At 44.8% G+C, this 16167-nt stretch overlaps 1 long non-coding RNA gene across 1 annotated transcript in view; it reads right to left on the reverse strand.

Moving 5' to 3' along the window:
- Positions 1 to 11340: 11340 nt before the first annotated feature.
- Positions 11341 to 16167, reverse strand: part of LOC142776284 (uncharacterized) — an 89911-nt gene continuing 85084 nt past the window's right edge. Inside the window, exon 2 of the long non-coding RNA XR_012887420.1 lies at positions 11341 to 11926. This is a non-coding gene — a long non-coding RNA (uncharacterized LOC142776284). The remainder of the gene's footprint in view (positions 11927 to 16167) is intronic.

A 16167-nucleotide genomic window follows, 5' to 3' on the forward strand; every position in this document is an offset into this window, starting at 1 on the left:
CGCTGTAATTCGTGATAAACTTCCTGAAGTATGATGTGAACACGATGAATGATTGTAGTTCCTGTACATTCAGAGGAGGCCAGAAAACATGAACCGCTGCCAGTATCGATGGGTCAGGAGATACACCATCTTTTGTGACAACGAGCCTAAGGTAATTTATCGCAGTACAAGAAAAGAAAAACTTGTGTGGCTTGAACTTCAAGGCTGCGATTTCGAACCTTGTAAATATGTTCTTAAGGTGCGAAACGTGTTCTTTAAATGTCCGGTTGAAGACTACGCAGTCATCTATAAACACAAGGGCATCGCCGTATTTATTACCGTCAGTGATTGTATCCATGGTTTGCTGAAATGTGAATGGGGCACCTTTAAGGCCACATGGCATCCAGAGGAATTAAAGACTCATGACGTAACGAAGGCAGTCTTTTGTATGTCATCTGGATATATGGCGATTTTATAAAATCTAGACACCAAGTCCATAACAGAAAAGTACTTGCTTCCGGTGAGTGCCTGCAGCGCATGTTCAGTTCTTGGGAAAGGGTACACAATGTCCTCAGTGACAGCGTTGAGAAGTTGATAATCAACGCACATACGCATCGTCCCATCTTTTTTTTTTGCTAAAATGACAAGAGGTGACGCCCAAGTACTAGGAGAAGGTCGCACTATATGGACATCATTGAGGTCTTTTCATACTCTTGACGAGATCACGCTGTGCTGGTGGTAATCTACGATGACGTTGCGGCATTGGCTTTGCGTTTCCAGTTGGAATGCAATGTCGTTAAACTGCGCAGCAGCCTACATCTGTACTTGACTGTGCAAAGCACACCGAATGTTGCGCCAACAAATCCTTCATGACCTACAGCTCATTGGAAGATAACGTTGTTTCAATGTTAAAACTGACATCTCCTATTGCGATTGAACGGTGCTGCGGATCGACAATCGTAAGAGCTGGTGGCGCATGAAGGTCCTCAGAAGAAAGAAGGCATGAAATTTGGAGGATCTGTTTGCACTCCTCGCCAGAAAGTTCAATATCCTGAATTCTGGTTGCTTCTTCAGTGAAGCCCATTGTCATCTGATATGGAAGCAAGACGGCTTGAGAAGAGCAGTTCATGATCAAGGCATTCGTTGTATTTTCCGATGCAGCAGTTACCATGGGCTCCAAAATGACTGAATAGCGCTCGTACAAGAGCTTTGTCCCAGTGATGACCATTACATATTTTTATCTACCGACATGCGATGCCAGTCCACAGGAACTAACTTCCGCGATAAAGCTGGAAGTAGTTGCTCCCTAACCAGGTAGAACTTGCGTAGCCTTTGGGGGACCGATACCGCGAAGCTCTCAGAGCCCCCGTCGATGACGGCTACCGAAGCCCACAAGAAGTTATCGCCTAGCAGTATTCCTTCGGGAAGTAACTGGGGAACAACAACAAAGTCATGCGGCAGTCGTCCACTGTAACCTGAGCACTGACATGACCTAAATTTTGTAGCCAATGGCCACTTGCTCCCACCAAACGTAGGGACGAAGGTCTTATGCTTATTTCGAGTTTGTCAACTATTGGGCCGTAATAATGCTTTTGACAGCTCCAGAATTCAAGATACATTTAATAGTTTGTCCGTTGATGGCGACAGGAACAAAAAAGTACCTGCTTCAGAGGCATATGACACCTGCTCAATTACTGGTGACTGGTCGCGGGAATCGGCGTCACCAGCTGTTCGTTTACCCGCTGTTGTGAGCTAGAAGATTCGAAATCTTCCTGCCACTTCAAAAATGCTGCACTCAGCGGTAGACGACACGGCGTGACAAAGTGGCCACTTCCGGAGCAGTTCAAGCACAGTTTACGAATTCTCGGGGCGTTTCTTTGCGACCTTTTAAAAACGCGCGTTGCGGAATGAGTACATTGCCGCGACGGCAATGGCTTCGCTTTCGTGTCACCTCTTTTTAGCACCTTTCTCTGAGCTACTTCATCATCTGAGGAACTGCTAGACTATGCTATCCACGCGTGGACGATGGCGCATAAGCTTCCGATTGATTGATATGTGGAGTTCAACGTCCCAAAACCACCATATGATTATGAGAGACGCCGCATAAGCTTCCGAGGCAAACGCTTTGCCATAACACGGCATTCGGCGGACGGCGTTGTGGATGGTGTTCCGCGTTCTTCCTTAGCCAAAACTTGAATGCCTTCTTGCGATTCACTGATCTAGTCAAAGCGCAGAAAAGAGCTTATATCGTCTAGTCGTTTAAAATGGTCTATACCAAAAGTGCTTCTTTGCCTTGTGTGGCAGAGTAGCCAAGATAATTTGGCACTTTTCTTGTTTTAGTACAGGATAATTGCAGTGCTCCATCAGGTTCAGCTTTCGGTATGCGAAGTTTCTACAAGACTCACCTGCACATTGCGTAGAGCCGAACGTTCGCTGCTTAAATGTTACATTGCAGTTTATGATATAACGTCGGCGGAACGCTGCCTTCATGTCAGCCCAAATCTTCATACTAGCTACTTTCTTGCGGTGATGAATCCATGCAAAATCTTTAGCTGGGAGTCTTGAAATAATGAACGGTATGGCGACCTTGTCGGGAATGCTCAAGATTCTAAACCAATAGTCAACTTAGTGAAACCAGTTGTTTAAACCTTTCCCTAGATGCGGTAAGGAGTTCGCCGCGAAACTCGGAAGTCGGTCGCGAGCGTCTTCAGTGTTAGACATTCACATGGGAGTATTGCTTCTGGCTTGTCTTTGTTGCTCTTTCGAGCCGCATTTGAGTTTCATCGACGCACTTCCTTCTTCTGCACTCGTACTTGATTCTGCATCAGAATTTTCATGCGTTTAACTCCACACTCTCGTAGCCTTCTACTAGTGGAGCAACTAAGTTACACAATTAGGAGGGCATGACTTGTCTGCATCTGTGAGTCAATAGGTGGTTTTAGTGCGTCGTCGTATTTGGCGGTGTCGTGCTCTTTGAGAACCATCAGTTTCAGTTCCTCCGATTGACTCCGGAGCTGACCCACCTCGGTCCTTAAGACATCGGCTTCGGACACAGCTGATCTGTAGGCTTCCACCCGGGCGGCGTCATCCAGCTGCTCGAACACGCCGACAGAACACGGGGCCGTCGCCATCTTGGGATCACGGAGCCGATGCTGCCCAAACGTCAGTGGTTGAGCCAAAGAAGCACGTAGGGAGCGACGTCCCCGCATAAAAGAGGTAAACGTCTTCTTAGTTCACCTCGAGCCGCTGGGCGCCAATGGTGACGTGCCGTTGTGGCCGTCAGATATACTGGGTTCCGAGGCGGCCTAAGAAGGACTTCCACACTCAAGTTCAGGAAGGAACTGCCTGACCCTTTTTCTTATTCGACTTTCCTCGAGCACCCGCGAGATCGGCGCCAATCTACTTCGTTTTCCTCGCGCAAAGGCGGGAGACACGCGCTGAGCATCGTGTGCTATCGCTCGTCAATATATATATATATATATATATATATATATATATATATATATATATATATATATATATATATATATATATATATATGCTCTTTTTTACATTCACCTACCATAAAATATTACAAGTATTCTGCTGCAGGTAACTGCCTGATATATTCACAAAAGCTCTATAGTTGCCCTGCAGCAGTACCAGTTTTTTATCATGACGTGCACTACAAAAACTGGGCTGTTGATCACGTTTCCTCATTAAATTGCGGCCTTTGCCAAATTTCCTGACTCAGCAATTGCGGCGCTCATTCGAAACCCATTGGCTCTGTCAATCTTGTGTCGAGTAAAAGTACGGCACGAAGGGCATTGCTTTAGATACGCCTTAACAAAATACCCCAGTTTCACCCCGCTAAATGCCAATTGCGCAAACACACACAAACAGACACACACACACACACACACACACACACACACACACACACACAAACGCCAGGCCGGCACCACGGAACGTGTAGCACAGTCACAGTGAAAGCTGCAAGAGAGGCCTTTCTGAGTCTTTTCTAAACCATGTTTTATTTTGGTAACTTCTACAGGCACACTTGCTGGGCACGCACTACGCCATAAATAATCATAATTTTTGTGTAATAGGCTGCCTTCATTTGTGCAAGCAATGCGCGCTAAGATTGTTCTCACTGGAAGAGGTAGAAGGAAACACTGGCGCATTCGTGAAGGACTAGTGCTATTTTTCATTATTCTTGGGCGCAAAACACACAAAAAATGTGCGCTATCAACACTAACGTGGCAACAAGACGTTTAACTACCCAGAAATCCTGCTCAAAGTCATCATGTTAGAACATGGTGGGCCGTTCATGAGGTTTTGTCCGCCAGATTTGTAAGAACAATCGGAGAAAAAAAAACGTCCTTTAGGGTATCTTCGTTAAGGCTAGGGCCCAAGTCATCAAAGTGCTGCATATTTTTGTTGGTCTGTATTTTCTTTTAAGTATTGTAAATAAGTTTACGGGATATGAGTGGAACTGCGCTGATGCATCGCGTGTCGTACGATTTGTCGATGCTAACGTTCGCTACCAGCAGCACAAAACATCTATACGGCTGGTACGCGAGGCTGTCTATGCGCGATGATCCACCTGGCGGAAAAGAGTTCGCACTTCAGAGTCTTGACTCCATCCACGCGAATAATCTCAGCTTCGAGAGGTCGCAACGCTGTGTCTTTAGCACAGCGACGTCTATGCGTGGCAGTCTATACAATTGAGCGAGACCACGTGATGTCGTGAAAGCACGGCTATATACTTGAAAGGCGTGCACTTAAACCATATTGCACAAAGTGAGATCACGGTATGGGTCAGCCGGCATACGGACCCGCTGAGAGTTTTATGCGAACGCTAACTATACTACTACAACTATACCACTACGGCACAGGCTATCCGAAGATAGCTTCAGAGTAAAAACATTGGCCCCGTATCTGCATGTTACTCTGCAAATGTCGCCGAAAGATGATAGTCTTGCGAGTGGAGAGAGTGAACAAAACATTTATTTGGTGTTCTGCGCAAGAAAATTGGTGAATGGTATTCTGGAGGCGCTGCGTTAGAGTGCCTCGAGCGTCCAGCGGAGGTGAACGAGCGCATCTCACGTGAGACATGAGCGCCATCTGGCAGTTTTCTTGGAAAAGGAAGCGCGTAGCTCTGAGACGGGTGTGCGCGCCCCTCTCAGAGGTGATAAGGTGTAGAACGCAAGGCGACGGGTAGATGGCACCACCGCCTTCTCTTGGCAAAGCACTGGAAAGACGCCCTTTCGTACAAGCTTTGCATGGTCAGCGCAGCATGATAAGCGCTACGGTCCTTACAATAACTTTTGCGTGTCTTTTCTAGTTAAAGGTGCACATGCAGAATATATACGCGTTGTTATGGTGCCTCAGACATGCGCAATAATCGCTTTTTATTAGACAATTGCACTAATAAACGCTAAATCTTGAACAACATTTGTGGCTGCTGCGTATGGGTTCGACCGTTTCAAGTATCCGGTACCGTTAAGAGTGGACAAACAGACAAGTGTACAGATAGACAGACAGACATACATACAGACAGACCAAAATTTTTACGTCTAAGGTCCCCAAGAAAGACTACCGTCTTTAAAATTACCCACAGTACAGTTACGCTCATTTTTGATGTGCTAATATGTTCCCGTAACACACGATCACTCAACACTAGCGTTCGTTCAATCACTATTCTACGATCGTATAATACGTTTTCCAGTCGCAACAGAGGTATCACGAAGCGCGCACGGTTGATATCAATGGCCGCCCACCGCCGAAGCCTGCCCGCAGTATAGACGCCCGCCTGCGTAACGGGAGAACGCTGGCACGCCATCTTACCGCACTATCAAGTCACTGCGCTCGCCTTCACAAATATCTCATTCACAGCTATTGCTTCCAAACTGGTCGCGATAGCAACAGCTTCGACACCCCACATGTAAGTAGTAAAGTAAGCGATTTAAAGCTAACAGCACGCTAATATTGGATGATAACAGACAATGCACTAGTGTTTCCTTCCACCTCTTCCAGTGAGAACATTCTTAGCGCGCATTGCTAGCACAAATGAAGGCCGCGAATATATGTTACTTAACGTGGACATTAGCACACTAGTCCCGACACTGCGGGGCCAAGAAATATTTACGAAAATTTATTACAAATAATAATTGTTTCAAGTTTACGTTTCGAAACTGCATAGTATATGAATATCAGGGACTCTGTCCTGCAGGATTCTGGAAGTTTTGAGCATGTGATAATTTTAACGTGCACACAAATCTACGTATACGTGCCTCGACCGTTTCGCTACCAAAATGTGGTCACCGCGGCTGCGATTTGACCCCGCGACCTTCCGGTCAGCAGTCGAGCCCCATTACCACCACTAGACTGCCATGGCGGGTGTTTGTAAAAAAAATGACTTCAACATCTATGCCAACTTTAGGCTGCATCGAACAGTTTAGTCGAAAATGCACTGCAAGGGTCAGAAAAAAACGATGTTATGAGCTTTAGTGGTGCGACATGTGCAATGGCACAAGAACAGCGGCGTTCATGAAGGTGTCTCTTCTTTTTTACGGCGCCATTTTCGCCACTACTCGGAAGCCTTAAGTTTTGCCTTCTTGTTCCCGCCTGCCCATCTCCTAAAATCGCACTGAAAAAAAGAAACTGAAATATCATAAAAGGAATTAATGCATGCATATGCGAGCGCTCGAAGAGGGCAGGGGGGGGGTAGCCACTTAATAAGGGGGGTGTTACGACCAGCCATCATCCCCCTCCCCCCATTGTAGGAAAACTCTGCGCACGCCTGAATTCCGGCATGATATTAGTGTACCCTAACACTACCAGCAGACATATCGCCAATCTGCTCGCCAACCTGCGGTTTCTCCTCGTAGATAAACTGAGAGTGGATTCTCGATGAAAAAAAAAGACAAAAAGAAGAGCCCCACCACGGTGGTCTAGTGGCTAAGGTACTCGGCTGCTGTCCCGCATGTAGCGAGATCGAATCCCGTCTGCGGCGGCTGCATTTTCGGCGGAGGCAGAAATGCAGACCCGTATGCTGAGATATGGGTGTACAGTGTCAATTTTTATGAAAGGGAACACGCGAACACGTGGCCTGCGCGCTCCGGCGGTCGCTGGCAGCGCGTTCAAGCGGGAGCGAGAGCCACCACAGTCTCTTTTCGCTTCATCTCGCGGCGAGGAAAACCACCATTCGTTGCTGATATGGCACCAGAGGCGAGAGTGCGACCCCCTTCCCTTCAAGGCGATTACGCGAGAGTGAAGGGGTTGCAGTCTTGTCGTTTTATATCAGCAACAAATGGTTGTTTTGCGAGCAACGAGATGACGCGACAACAGACTGTGGTTGCTCTCGCTCCCGCTTGAACGCGCTGCCAGCAGCCGCCGGAGCGCGCAGGCCACGCATCACCGTGTTTCCTTTCATAAAAATTAACACTGTAGGTCAAAAACACCCAGGAGGTTGAAATAATTCCGGAGCCCGTTACTAAGGCATCTCTCATAATCATATGGTTGTTTTGCGACGTTAAAACCCACATATTTCTTTATCTATCTGTTTATCTGGAAAAAAATAAACAAACAAAAAAAGAGAGCGAAAGAGAGAGAAAGCTAAAATGCCCACGTAAACGCGCGCAATCATTATTCGCTTTTCGCCGCGAGAAAGAGGGTGCTTATTGAAAGATGATGCGTATATCTAGATTTAGGCAGGCTGATGATTACATCGGACCGCGAGGCCAGTGATGACATCACGTCCGACTGAACGTCGATGCATCGCATCGCGCAACCCTGCATGCGGCCACGCACGTGCAAATCATGCGTGTGGTTTGTCCGGGTATTGCTCTCGAATCGACACGAATACCCCAATTTATCAGTGGTCTCCGGCAACGCTTGCACAGCTGGAAGCGACTGCGTGCACACATGTGATGCGCGATCCATCATACTTGCACCGAAGCAGCGCGGTATGAGAATTTACGGCCCCGTGATGTGTTGGGGCTATAGGCCAGCGGCTCTCATGTGCACGTCTCTCCAAGCAGCAAATTTGACCTGAAAATAAATTGTGCTGTGGGCTACTGGGCATAACATGGCACACGGGCACGAACTCTGTATCGAAGAGCATGAAATCACTTTGGGTGAACCTGCAACCTTCGACCTCCGATAATATATATATCCCTTGTCCACCACGGGGGTATAAATATCTGCATTTAAAGCTGGCAGTGCTAGTCCGCGTCACTAGTAGTCAAGAAGTCAAAGCCATCGGAGGCGCTGACTAAGGCTCCCGAGTTTAAAATACGTACCCCTTAAAGTGCACGGTGAATAGCAAGTGTGGTAGCTCAGTTGGCAGAGCATTTATTGAGTGATATGGAGGGTTTAAAGTCCCAAAAGCACCTTATGATTATGAGAGACGCCATAGTGGAGGGCTCCGGAAATTTCGACCGATTGGGATTTTTTAATGTGCACCAAAATCTGAGCCCATGGGCCTACAACATTTCCGCCTCCATAGAAATAGTAGCCACCACCGCGGGATTCGATCCCGCGCGCTGTGGGTCAGCAGCCGAGTAGCTTAGCCACTAGAACACTGCGTCGGGGCAGTTGGTAGAGCACTGGATGCGTTATTCGAAAGTAGTAGGTTGAGTTCTTTGAACTCGGTCAACTAGGTCACGGATTTTGCTTTAATATAGCGCTGATATGATCTTCAAGATCAAAACAGGTAAAACATTATCTTCTCACAAAAGAGAAGAAACTTTCCCGCGTGTACAAAAATCACTGGCCTTCGCAACTGTCTGCCATTGTCGGCGAAAACAGCCAGTGATGCTTTCCTGGCAGTACTTTTTCGCATATGCTTGCTATGCATAAGGAGGACGTGCGTTATGGAAAACACGAAGGCAGTTGGGTATATTCCAGACGACATTTATCTTTTAAAATATATAGCTTGTTTGCTTGCTCTTTTTGCGTCATTCCAAACAATAAAGGGGTTTTGCAGCACTTTTTCAACATGGTCAGAAAGCTATGCGGATCGGTAGTCGAGGCTCGCAAGAACACGCGAGCCTAAAAAATTATAGCGCAACGCGAGGGCTAGAATCCGCAATTATCGAACTCGGCTAGTAATAATTCCCTCTGCTTCATATTAATGCCCCGCCATGGTGGTCTAGTGGCTAAAGTACTCGGCTGCTGACTCACAGGTCCCTGGATCAAATCCTGGCTGCAGTGGCTGCATTTTCATGGAGCCGGGAATGCTGTAGGCCCGTCTGCTCAGATTTGGGCGCACGTCAAAGAACCCCATGTGGTCGAAATTTCCAGAAGCCTTCACTACGGCGTCTCTCATACACATGTGGTGGTTCAATTTTTATTACTATTCATGCAATACACCCATATCACCTCGTCATATACCCAAATTCGGAACCATTAGCTGATGTGAGTATCGTGAGCTGCATTGTTACTAGGACTGCCACGAGCCGAAGCGCTCTCTCGCGATCACACTGTTTCGTCACGCGTTCAATGGAAGAAAGAGAATAACTGTTCAAGATTACGTCCCGTGGGTGACGTATTTGTTTTCCCCGTACCATCCAACCTACCTAGCTTCCAGTCCGTCTGTCGAGACGAGAGGAGAAAACACTTATTGTGAACGACGAATATTCAACAACGCTCACACTTGGCGGATATTAAAATGTTTTCGGCGGTATGTTTGTGCAGTTGTAAATTATTTGTGTTGCGTGGCCCCTTTACGAACTCCCACCTTGGCGTGCAAGGCTGTCAGAGGCCTAGTTGCTTGGTATCATGATATCTGAGAGTATAGTATCTGATAAAATAGTCGGGAATTAGATGTTCACTGATTTTCCAACAGAATTATGCAGCATGCCTTAAGTTCACGTGCTGTGGGTAAGTCAATTATAAACCACTCGCCCAGGTGGACAAATGGTTGTGGTGTTCGACTGGTGATCTGTGGGGCACAGGTTCGAATCTCCGCCATGGCAGCCGCATTTTTGATGAAGTCGAAAATGCTTGAGGCCCACGGGCTTGGACTTAGGACTTATTCACAACGACATCTCTCAAAGTCTTGAGGTGGTTTTAGGATGCCAAACCCCAACAATTACTATCAGATAATTGTTGAGCGAAGTAATAAAACAATTACGTGTCTATGATAAAGTACGATATTGCAGCCCATCCTTGCTCTGACCTGTTTTAGATTTCTTTGCTGTAAAGAGACTGATGTTTGCATAGTTTTGTTGTATGAAAACAGAATAACAGGATGCATCAGGTAAAACTTCCGTTTTTATGCATATATAATGCCAAACCATGGCGTCACTTCAAGCAAAATACTTCTTACTTTGCTTAAAATTAAGCGTTTTATCAACGCCATTACGAATATCTGACGTTCTAGGGCCGATTTACATAGAGGATGAGTGGAGGCTGCGAGGGCGTGGTGATGGCTCCGTTCGATTACCAATGAATCTATATTTACAATGCACATTCCAAATCTTTCTGTTGAGAAGGGTTCACTGGGAGGTGAGCCCACACCAAGAAAATCAAATCGTTCATAAAGGATGTTACTGAGCTCATTGCATTGGAACCCCAAACTGCCCATGGGAATTTCAAATCTCTCTCTAAAACTTTTTTCAGGCGCAGAGCTTTCCCGTGCTTGTATTTGTACAACATATTTTTTTTTTCAGAGAAATAATTTACCGGAAAAGCTTGGAATGTTTTCACTGGTATCTTTGGCAAAAAATGAGAAAAACACAGCTCCCAAAATTGAATTCTGAATTGTAGACGAAAATTTTTGCCACATATTTATGTGGACTGCCAAGATTATGACACACTGAGAGGCCGTCTTCATTCGGAATGAACGACATAGGACCATAGTCCGCTCAGTATGAAAAAACTTCTGTGCCTGTGGCTAACAAGAGCCTGATTAAAACTTGATGGGCGAGATAGTAACTGTCAATGGTGTAAGTACTTGACGTAACTTGGTAATCCCTCAAAACACTCACATTCACCCACGCTTTCACTGAAGAAAAATACAAAACACGCTGCGTTACATCGGATCTTGCATCACTTGTTGAATCATTGTGCATGCGCACCATTGTTCCTCATCACTTTTACCCATCTTCCTGTTGTCATGTACGATGATCACTGATCAGCCACGCGCAATAAAGAACTGGTAAACGCTGTGTGAGACGTGCGCATTTGGAGTGGAAGGGTGCGTGAATGTGGGTGTTTCGAGGAATGACCGATTTGCCCTGAGTGCTTACTATACGACCAGAGCCTTACAGACGCGTGCTTCAAAAGAGTTAAAACTTTTCCTGGAAGGCAGCAAAATTACTGGCAGATGTTAAGAATACCATATTCATAATAACATAGGTGACTTATTACACGTGTGCCCTATTTATGCAATATATTATCTTATGATACTTATTACATGTAGGGCGTTTCTCATAATCCCGTCATGGTTTTGGGGCGTAATACTCTAGATATTATTGCTATTACTATATGTATGTTCTGATGCCTATGACGTCGTAGCTGTTATAGCTGGCAGTTGTTATGTTGCTCAGATGTACAAATTCATCTCCAGGATGATAGGACACGCTAATAGAACCACTCTTAATTACCTCTGGCACACTTTCCTTTACGCTATGATGGCGTTGATTGATATGTGCGTTTGTAATATTTTGCTTACATCTGTGGGTTCTTGTGTACTACCGTTTCGATATTAGTTCTACTGCTACCATGTTTATTTTTCCTACTGGGCACTCAATCTATGAAAGAGCGACAGAGGGCTGCTTATTTATGCTCCAATATCTTAATTTACATCACATTACTAAAAACAACACACACACAAACACACAGCGTACAACTATGACCACGTCATCTGGCTCAACCCTTCTACTTCAGCAGGCTGCATTATAGCAGTAAAATCTTTCCTTCCTTTCAGCATTCGCTCCTCCTCCCGGAAGTGTGGTTCCTAACAAAAAAAGAAGAAAAATTATCGGTCTCTTGTACTCTAGTACACACACAAAAACAACACCGAACATTTTCAAAGTGATGTTTTTTAATAGGACATGATTGTTTTTTTGGTTGTTGGCCTTTAACAGGTAAAAAAAATCAACTTCAGTACAATTACTTAACTTGCCATCGATAATAGAGGATGCTAGGTGCCATGACAAGAACGGTAAAATAAGTAACAATAACTCGTAAGCGTATATATGCAACTCATTACTAAACAAATAGTAACTATTCGACAAATTAAATCATCATCGCCACATAAGGGGCTAAAAGTACCTTTATCAGCAAACTATCGGAGATGCCACGAAGATATTCTAAACAAGAAGGAGCATCCCTAGGGAATCTCTTTTCCCGCGATCCTTTCCGCATTGTGCATACCCTCCCGCATAGTTTTGCCAAAAAATAAAGGAAGAAATAATGAACACAAAGGTTTCGTGTATCGAGTGGTTTGCCTCTCTGTCATGCTTCCTTGCTGCTTTCTACATCTCATTTCCTTGATTACAAAAAATAAAAAAACATACACAAACACATCATCTTACACGAAAGAGTCTGGGTAATATCCGACCGTTGCGATCCCAGCGTAGAAGCGTGCTCGCCCCGTTCTGTTCGCCCTAGACCGAGGCATTGCAAGCGACACAGAAACAATGCCCGAACAAAAAGGATGCGCTGCGAACGCCAAAGTTGAAATGCGTCCTCTTGTACTTTCTAAGCCAGACACGGCACCGGGAGGAAAAGGCACGCTCCGGATCCGCCGCACAGCGGCGTTCTTTTATTTATGCCTCAAAAATCGTGTTTTCCAAAGAGACGACGGGTGCGCTCGCGTCGGGGATGTGCCTCCGAGGTCTGAGCTGCCGCGCGGAAGTATAAGAGGGGGTTATTTTAAGGCTGAACAACAAAGCAAAGGTGCTTTCACCGCGTTGTCACGAGAACATATAGCAGCTGCCTTGTTGCCGTTTTTTGATAACCTATTTATTGTCCTCACTTTATTTCTAACGATGCGGTTTGCCAAACCAAGTCGTGAATAATATAAAAAGAGAGTGTTCGGCCTGTCTTATTTTTGTTCTACTTCCTGAGCATTTTGAAGGCGCGTCTCTCGACTCTGCTTGCGTGTGTGGCGTGTGCATCGCATGTGGCTCCGTGTATTTGTTTGGAGAGAAAGAGAACGTCCGCATAGTGGCCTTGGTGGCGTGCAAACCAGAAGCTCCGTGTGGTACCCGTTTCACCGCAAACTGCGCTGCGTTTGCCCTTGCCTTAGTTTTCGATGTTTCTAGCCTAATCAGGTTGACTAATAACGCGCTTAAGAAACTCAAGTGATCTTATGTTGGGAGCTGACGGAGCGCTAAAATCCTTGGTATTAGTTCGCAGCAGCTACAAACACAACTGTACACTTACTCGAGGCTTAGTTAGGTTAAGACATTTATTAAATGCTGGTTTAAACAATAGCTATACCAGCCTCGTCGTCTCGAGCGTTTGCCCCGGTCTTGTTCTCACCACATTTGAAAAAACTTGACTTAAAGTTCTGGCAAAATGTGTCATTTGTTTGAGTTCGCGGCTTTTACGCGGGGTCTTTCAAGAATGGTAACCGAATACCATAAAAATAAGAGAACAGCGTTATTTTCTCGTCACCTTCAAGATTACATTTTCTGTTGTAGGAGCCATCTGAAAAGAAGAGCGACATTACTTAAGACATTTTAATTAAAAATTTATTATATTTAATTAAATAAGACAGGCGCTCGGGTCGAATGAGAGTGCTGAAGACTTTCCTGTGAATAGCATGCAGCCGCTATGAGATTTCTAAACCACGGCCGTTGGTAACTTTTGCGTAGTGACAAAATCCGACAGTGTCAGCCGGCGAGAGCGAAAGCGAAATGCCCTACTCTCTTGAGACGTCGAGATCAAGCTAGCATCGTGATATCCGATATATCGATCGGCTTTGCTTCGTGGGTGTGTGATCTGGGCCTACGAGTACAGTGTGCATGGTTCTCGTAGGTTGAGGAATGCAGAACTAGCAGCCCCTTAATTACTATCGGAAACAGTGGCGTCATTCTGGGCATTTCCTATGGTATGGCATGCAGTGTCGCTTTCAGTCGCTACGGCTTTGGTGTCGCCGATAAAATGTGTTGAATCTCATCAGTCTGCGAAAATATACAGCGGCTTGCATTTGTTAATGTCGAAACAACAATGAACAAGATTTTATATTTTGACCACGCAACCTTCCTACTCTTATAAAACTTTAATAATTTCAATATTTATAATCAATGTTGAAATTAATGTATCTAGTCGTTTGAACATAAGTTTAAAGAATTCTTATTCTATGCTTAATCTCTGAGGATGCTCTTCTCTCGGAGAGCCACCAAGCATGACCGTCATCTCAGACTAGTAGCATTTGAGCTAGTCCCTCGTTTTTACTAAATGCGCTAAATATGTTATTTATGCGGGTACCTGCTTGGACGAGTTATAGTAGCTATTCCCTATTACGTTATTGCACACTGCTTATAAATACGGACACTTAGGAGACAAAAAACTAGACGGACACAGGCGCATACTTTCAACTGAGTATATTGGGCGGAAACATGTCTCTTTTATACAATCGCGTTTTATATTTACAAAAAAATATATACAAAAAATGAGTTGGAAAAATTTTGGGTCCATCTAGTTTTTCGTCTTCTAAGTGTTCGTCTTTTAAGCGGTGCACAATAACGTAATAATGAAAGATCTTATTGTCACACAACTGAATTGAACTATGACACACCTCTCCCTAAACACTTCTGTACACTATGGCACGCTGTGTGAGAGCACTAACGGCAGCATATATAAATACCTGTAGTGTTAACAATTCGAAGGTTTGTTGACAAAAAGCTAAATGAACAATTGAGGAATTGATATTGTGGGCAACTCGTGTATCAGCTTCACAATGCATCGATTTATTTTAAAGGCAATCAACTTGAATTCTTGACACGTGTGCGGCATCGCAGGCATCAATAGTGAAGGGTAGTGCCAGGTGACTATGCATCGGCAGGATTGCAAGCTCTGTGGTGTCGCCATGTACACGTTTGAGCTATGAGCATATGTAATTTCCATTAGTTCTTTCGAATAGACATATTTTTTGTAAGGCAGAACTTTGTAATGTATCGTCTTTTTTTCTCTGCACCTTTCGGTCTGCTGAAGCTTCATTAGGGCCCACTCTTTACTGTAAACAAATAAGAAACATATTCACTTTCATAAGGCTTCACCTTAATTAGAAAAATGCAGGTATTTTACAGCATCTCCTCTACAGTATTTCCAATCCTGTATTGCAAAACGCGAAAGTAAACAGTGACCAAAGCATTACCCATGGCAACAAGCCCAAAATACCGTGAAGCTCGACTTTCCCCCAATTGGTTAAGTCCAATTAGCCTTTACATCGAACTATTTTTGGGAATGGCAATGCTTTAACATGAATGCATAGGAAAATCTACTGCTCAATAGAGCATCAAAATCCAAAATAGATGATGTATGGAACGTTAACAACTCTTAACTCTAAAAGTTGACTGTTAGTGACAACAATTTCGCTTTTGTCTGCGGAATTAGACCTTTCCTAAAGCATTCGGAAGAGTGAGTGGAGCGGTACGGACAGCGCCATGTGAAGTGAGTGTAATCTATACCGCTTGCCATCACGTGGCTTTTTTTTTTTAACAGTTCCTTGTGGTGGCGCACGCCTGCATGTCGTGTGGGGTCGCCGTTATCTACTTGGCTTCGGCTGTGAACGTAATAAAAGTAATAAAATAGAGAAAAATAAACACTCTACTCTGAGCTGCCGATAATTAGTGCAGTTGAACGTGCAAAAAAATTCCTTACATTGCCGCTGCGTACGATATACCAAGAAGCGTGCTGAGTATGACATTCAAAAACAAGCAATACACATTTCCAAGGCAGACTAGCTAGAGACTCCCGGCACCCATGAGGGCTCACAGCTGCCTGTGACGATGTCCGGGTGCTAGTCACTTCAATGTTCTATTTTCTCGCGAACAACGCACCTTTACATAGGTTAATATCAACAAACTGCAGAGCAGCTGAAAAATACAACATAAAAATTTCTTTCTTACATTATCGCGAAGCCAATTTGCGGACCGCAATTCTCTCTAAGATTGAAATCACTTTTCATCAATTTCATACTGAAGTATGTGATATAGCGAACTAAAGCCTTTTTTTAGTGAGCTC

The sequence above is a fragment of the Rhipicephalus microplus genome, chromosome X, assembly GCF_043290135.1.
Source record: "Rhipicephalus microplus isolate Deutch F79 chromosome X, USDA_Rmic, whole genome shotgun sequence".
NCBI classification, from domain to species: Eukaryota; Metazoa; Arthropoda; class Arachnida; order Ixodida; family Ixodidae; genus Rhipicephalus; species Rhipicephalus microplus.